Source organism: Magnolia sinica, chromosome 1 (assembly GCF_029962835.1).
Source record: "Magnolia sinica isolate HGM2019 chromosome 1, MsV1, whole genome shotgun sequence".
In the NCBI taxonomy this organism is placed as follows: Eukaryota; Viridiplantae; Streptophyta; class Magnoliopsida; order Magnoliales; family Magnoliaceae; genus Magnolia; species Magnolia sinica.
The window spans coordinates 138,734,990-138,742,628 of record NC_080573.1 but is presented as its reverse complement, the minus strand read 5'-3'; positions in this window follow the sequence as shown (position 1 = coordinate 138,742,628).

The window sequence follows — 7,639 nt, the reverse complement described above, 5'->3', positions numbered from 1 at the left end:
AGATGTTTTTAATGACCTGGCATTCGTCAACACTATTTCTTATAGCATGATATGCTTGAGATTTCAATGTGTGTGTTTATTTTATTTTATTAATCATGCCACTAAGTGACAAAACTAGAGGTGGGCATCGAGCCGAGTCGAGTCGAGGTAGACCAAGCTTGGCTTGACTTATCCATGATGTACTCAAGTTTGAGCTCGAGTTTGAGCTTGGCCTCAAGCTCAACATTGAAGCTTAGCTTGTTTGCAATGGATGTCGAGTCGAGTTCGAGTCGAGCTAGTGGTTCGAGTCGAGTCGAGCTCGAGCTTGTTAGGTGAGAGAGTAATGGATTTTATTCTTGATCCTCCTCCATTGATGAAAAATTCAAAAATCTTAAGAGAATCAAAGCAAAGCCTGATGAAAAAAATTAAACAAAGCTTCGAATTGGATAAGGAAGCCTATACGAACCATTTTGTTCTTGATCTTCTTCCACTTTCAGAAATCCAAGTACTAGAAAATAAATATAACAGAGCATAAATCAAAAATCCAAGTAAAGAGCTCCAGCCAATCAAATCATTGGATTTCTTTGAAGCTCTAATAAATATGAGAATAACTCATCTTAAATTTCTTGGGTTTCTCACCTAAGAAGTAGATCTCAAGAGATTGAAATCATACTATTGTGGAGCTGAAATGAAAACTGGTGGTGGTGGTCGGGGCGGGCGTGCGGCTGGCAGTGGGCAAAGAAAGAGAAGAAAGGGAAAGGGAAGGGGGTGCGTGCAGTCAGGTAGAGACTCTAGAGTTTGCTTTTTATTTTTTTAATTTTAAGTTTAAACTTCAAACTTATATTAATATATATATATATATATATGTATATAATATAATATTTAATATATTTATTAATCGAGTCGAGTCGAGTTGAGCTCGAGTTCGAGCTTCAAGTTGAGTCGAGTTCGAGTCGAGTTAAGTTGAAATGCCCCATGGTCAAACTTGGTTTGAACTCAACTCGAGCTTTAAATAATTTGCTTGGCTCGGCTTAAATCGACCATTCAGGCCAAGTTAATCCGAGTTGACTTGACTTGAGTCGAGTCGAGCGAGCTTTTCGAGCTAGCTTGACTTGTGAACAGCCCTAGGCAAAACGGGTGAAGGGAAAGGATATAGAATGAATACATAAATGAATATAAAAACTTGTTCAACGGTCTTTTAACCCGTAATGCTATCCTTTGGGCGCGCAGATTAGGTACTACCCCCCCGCCTGTTCGGAGCTCAGGATAGGCGAAGGCTCTGGGGGCCACTATGATGTATTAATCTTATCCACACAGTCCATCATTTTTTTTCATATTATTTTAGAATATTATCATAAAAATAAAGAATATAAAAGGCTCAAATGAGACACACGGTGGTGATTAAATTCCTACTGTTGAAAAATTCTTAAGAACTTTAGAAGTTTTAGATCAAGACTATTTTTTTTGTTTTTTCACTTCATCCAGGTGTATATGACCATATAAAAGGGTTGGATAAAATATAAACGACACAATGGGCCTTAGGAAGGTTTCAATGGTGGGCATCCTTAGCACTGCTGCTTCCTATGGTGTGGTCCACTTGAGCCTTGGATCTATCTTATTTGTGGTACATTTTTATAGAATAATATGAAAAAAGGGATGGACAGTGTGGATAAGATTCATACATCATAGTGGCTCATCAGTGGCCCTCAGAGCCTCTGCTTGTCCCGAGCTCCGAACAGTCGAGGGCAGTACCTAATCCTCGCCCCCTTTGGTTAAAAATTACTTGGTCCATAAATTTTGAATCAAGCTAATATTTATATTTTTCCTTCACCCAGGACTAAGTGACCTTATGAATAGATTGGATGGCAAATGAGCATCACAGTGGGGCTGAAGAAGGTTTCGACTGTGGCTGTCATTGTCACCGTTACTTCCTGTGTAGTCTATGTAAGCCTTAGATCTGCTTCCTCTTTTTACTTCATGGCTTAAACTGACCTGTCAAATCGGAGGGAGGTTGTGGTTACACACATACATTACATTTGGCCCCACAAATCTCTTGTTGGGGCCGTATCTATAATTTTAGAGTTAGAACGGAATTCGTTGGAAACTTTCCTTCGATTTGTTGGTGATTAACAAAGTCACCCGTCGAGAGTAAGTTTTGTAGGATGGCCGTTATAACAAATAGTCCACAATATGAATGATCCTGATTGTCTCAAAATGTCGGCTCCAGTAAGTCGGCAAGCATCCTAAGCAAGGAATCGGATGTGTGCTGTGTGTCCCACCCACAATCGTAACTTTAAGCATCTGACTAGGTCTATGTGACGGCCTACCATGATGTATCTATTTATCCATGCTGCGCATCTCTTTTATCAAATCATGTTAAGGTACGTGACTAAAATGGAAGTAGATCCAATAATGCTTAGCATTTAATGATTTGTTTATGCAATGTAGATTTAATGCAACCCAAGCTTATTATTTAGTGTAGTTCACTAGAGTTATGTCAACCTCATTTTTTAGTTCATACTTTAACTTAACCTTAGAAAAAGGATGGACGGCATGGATAAACAGATACATCACAGTGAGCCATAAACATATATGGTCGGACACAATCCACTTCACTACGTGTGTGTACGGATAAATATCAACACTTGCTACAAGTTTACGCAAGATCCAATCCGTTTGGGAGGTGTCCCACCATGAATGGTGACCCAAAATCAGGATCCAATGTCGGGGACACTTTCACGCAGTCTGTGAATATTCACAAGTCGAACCCACTCTTGACATGTGGGATCATTCATAGGTGGGACCCACTCAGAACATACGTTGGCCCAATTCAAACGAGATAAATCATCGGGCAGCGTTGATCGCGTCGAGTCGGGAGCGCCATATGTTGGATCCTCATGCACATGCCACCTGTGGGTGGAAAGCCGCGTGGACCCATAGGGATGTTTGTGAGATATCCACCGCTACATCCTATGGTGGGAAAATTAGCCAAAAAATTTTTTCATAAAAAACAAAAACAAAAGAAGAAAGAAATTGAAGCAGATCCAACTTTCAAGTGAGCCACACGCTAAGAAACAGTGGGTAATGCACGCCGTTGAAGCTTTCCTTAGTTCAGCCTCATGTTTATATGCAATCTAAATTGTTCACGGGGTCATTCTCAAGGTTATTCTTATTGGGATGAAATATATATACACACACATGGGAAATGATGCTATAAGGTGGATCTCATGGGAACTTCCCATAAGGTCAAGATGTGTGAGCCCCATCGTGATGTGTGTCAAAAATCAACATCATGCATTTGAGGAGACTCCTTTAGGTAATAGTATTTCTCAAAAATCAACTGTATACAGAATTTAGGTGAGTCATACTATCTACAATCATGTGAAGACATGCCTAAAACATATAAAAGCACCTAGTGGGGCCCACTTGAGTTTTGGATGAAGAAGAAACTTGATTTGACCCCTCATCTAGGTGGGACACACACAATAGATAGACAAGATTTGTGAACCACATCTCAATGGGCCCAATAAATGATTATGAATGTTCAAACGGGAGGATAACCCCTCTCAACGGTTGTATGTGATGTGGCCCACCCAAATTATAAATTGACTTGATTTTTAAGGGCATGGCCTACCATGGAATGGTGCATCTAAGTGATGCGGTAAATGTTCGACACACATAATGGTGGGGCCTACACAGCTCTTAGGGAAGTTCCCATGACGTCAACCTCACATGAGATACATATATATATATATATAGAGAGAGAGAGAGATGCTCACACGACAACTAGCCAAGCTATTCAAATTGGTCTAACTACCTCTCCATTAAATTATAGAAATATCTTTCCTTACCTACATATAATACTTATAATGCCTACTTATGAAAGGCAACATGACATAAAGTATTACATGAATATGTTAGGAACATGTGTCAAAGATCTAGCTTGTTTATCAAACATGGTTCACTAATTAAATTTTATCAAGTAAAAATTAATAAATGAACATTATATATGAATCCACATATGTAAGTTGAAATTAGATTATTGTAAAGGGTTTATGACAGCCCACTATTATTGTATAAAAATATTATGTACTATTGATATAAATATAAATATATATATATATATATATATAAATAATTTATACCTTTCATACACAGTACATTGGACACTATTTGATTGACGGATTGAATTTCTTACACATATAATACATTATCTAAATCCATGACATGTGCACACCTGTTATGATTATCTCACTTTTTAAAAAAACAAACTTATTCCGCCGTCCTCTTGTCTCCACATTTAATGCTCTCACCCTTTATCTGCTTGGAAAGGGATGTCAACGGCCTCTTAGCCTTCCAGCAACTTCCTACCATAGGAAGCTAGCGGGGCCCACTATAATGTTTGTGATAAATCTATCTTGTCCATCAGTTTTTCTATATTAGGTTAAGAAATGGGCCCAAAAATAAGACAAATCCAAAACTCAGTGGCCACACAATAGGAAAAACTACAGATTAACTATAGGTTGAACGGCTGTTGTTGAAACATTGGTGGGGCAACAAAAGTTTTGTGTCCGGCGAATATCTTTGTTTTTTTAAAGAGGTTTAAATTGTAGACATTTCTATGACCACCTTTACCCGTCGCACAACCCATATTAGCCGTGGATCTACCTTATTTTTTGGCCTGCCCTAACAATTACCACTATTTACAGTGGTGCAGTCCACAACATTTTACGTGTATAATGCCAGCATTGAGAGGATTAATTACGACCTTAAATTGTGCTACCCCGGTACCATTGGAAGCGGATTAGTTACTGAAGTGATGTCACCACGTTCTATGAGCCCAACCATAATATATGTGTTTTATCCACACTATCCATCATTTGGAAGAGATCATTTTATGCCACAAAACAAAGAATTATTCGGATCCGAAGCTCAAGTGGACCCCACCATAGAAAAAAGTAGGGATTGAATGCCAACCCTTAAAAACATCTTGAGGCCACAAAACCTTTCGATCAAGTTGATATTTGTGTTTTCCCTTATTCCATGTATTTGTTAACTTATAAACAGGTTGGATCTCAAATAGACATCATGGTGGGCCATGAAGGTTTCAACAGTAAGCGTCATTGTTTCCACTATTTTCTATGGTGTGGTTCACTTGAGCTTTGGATCTACTCATCATTTGGCTCATGCCCTGAAAGGATCTCTCCAAATGGATGAACTGTATGGATACAACACATACATCCAGGTGGGGGCCCACGGAACGTGGTGATATCACTTCATCAGCTGGGTTACCGTGGGGTTCAATAGCTAATCCACGACTGATAGCATCATGACTTGTGAGCATTAACTACCACCCTAAAATACGCCTGAAAGTAGTGTTTAGGGTGTTTTGGAAACAGGTATAACTTGGACTCCCCCTCCTAATTTTTTTGGGGCCTACTCTGATATGTGTGTGAGATCCACTTTGACCATTGAATGTGTAATCATGTGATAAGCCTAAAGCCAATAATCAGGCTAACCTGTGATTCAGATGGGCCACACTAATGAGAATAATTATGAGAGAGACATCTACCCTTGATTTTTATAGGCCCATCATGATGAAATTGTGAAATCTATCCCAACCATTGTATGTCACGTCAAAATTAAGCCTGGTTCCCAAAAATCAGGTTCACATATGATTCATATGAGCCACGCTATGGGAAACTGTTTGGTGGGTGAACCTTTCCTTGTACACTAATTCCGATCATGTGGTCCTCTTGAACGACGGATGGGGATAAATTTTGAGACCTTGATCTAAGGTTGAGTGACATATGTGATGGTCAGGGTTGATTTTACGTTAACACTATGATGGTACCCACACAAGCCATGGCCACTTTTCATGCTAAAATGAAATTAGGGTACAATGAAAACATTTACTTACATTAATTAAGAAGAAAGTTTCCATTAAATGCATAGCTACTTGGACGAAAATGTAATGCTCAACAAATTGTGTGTAAGCATAACTCATATATATATATATATATATATATATATATATATATATATAAAAGGTTCTTGGGTTGAGCTCATGGGAACTTCCCACGAGGTTGAGCTATCTGGTCTCCACCGTGATGCGTGTCGAACATTTACTCCATAAGTCAGATGCACCATTCCATGGTGGGCCAAGGGCTTAAAAATCAATTCAATCCATGACTTTTGTGAGCCACACCACATATGAAAGTTGAGAAGGGCTACCCTCTATTAAAACATTCATAATCATTTGTTGGGCTCATCGAGATGTGGTTCACAAATCTAGCCCATCCATTATGTGTGTCCCACTTGGATGAGGGGTTAGACCAAGTTTCAGACGTATCCAAATTTTAGATGGGCCCCGCCAAGTGCTTTTATATGTTCTAGGCATGTCTTCACGTAACTCTAGATGGTATGGCCCATCTAAGTTCTTTATATGGGTGATTTTTGGGATATCCCATAATTTAAAGGGGACCCATCAAATGCACGATGTTGATGTTTCGACACACATCATGGTGGGGCCAACACAACTCGACCTTGAGGGAAGTTCCCATGAGCTCCGCCGCATAAGACCTTTTCCACACACACACACACACACACACACATATATATATATTAGCAATAAAAATAAATATAAAGCATGTGCTTTGGAATCAAGAAAATCCTATCTTTCGACTTTTGGATTGTTTCATTTTTTTAGTTCATGTCTTCATATAAGCTTGGGAAAAATGGATGGGTATGTTGGATTTTCTCACAAACATCAGGGCGGACCCAAACCCACTGGAAAAAGGAAAAAATCGTGATTTTACCCGTTTTCAGTGTGGTCCAAAGCTCATACACAATTTTTTACTAGTGTTGGATGGAGTGCAGTACACCTCAATCTCTTTTAAAAAGCATTTATTCTCAGGGAGTGGTTCATTGTGGCCTTTGCACTCGGAACATGTTTGCTACGCCATGATGAGATCGAACCAGTGTTGCACAGTCTACTTTTGCTTGGACCATGACACCTAGCCCTAAAAAGACGATCGTATGATTAGAAAAGAAGGCAATATGATGAGGGTTGCCTTTACCCTACACGTAGCAGTTTCAATAGCAAATATCGGTCATCCATGTGATGGGATCTAGTAAAGATGGCTTATTATTTAGCCATCAATCATGCTAGACATTCTTATTAACTGCTTTTCTTTAACACACCTCACTTCAATCATGCTAGACATTCTTATTAACTGCTTTTCTTTAACACACCTCACTAAATAATTTGATTATTATTTTATTTTCACTTCACACCTTTTAGTTTGGATTATTGTAAGTACCTCCCTTCTAGATTTTGGCTTTGTTGCAAAAATCCCCATATGGTCCGTTGTCATTTATGAGAAATGACTGTTTTACCTATCTCATGGATAACTAATTGTAGACACTTGGGCATACATTAGTGCAAGTTGTCTGAGTATGGTCATAGCACCATGAAAATAGAAAACCTAAAAAACCCATGATAATCTAACCATCGCGGCCCACCCATGTAAATTTTGAGGCTTGTGGATGGGTCTAGCCCCCACCCAATGATTGATTTAGGCCAATTTTTGGGGCATGTAATACTTATGGCTGAGAGATTCTAATGGGAGGTTTGTGACACAGGGATGAATGTGATGAG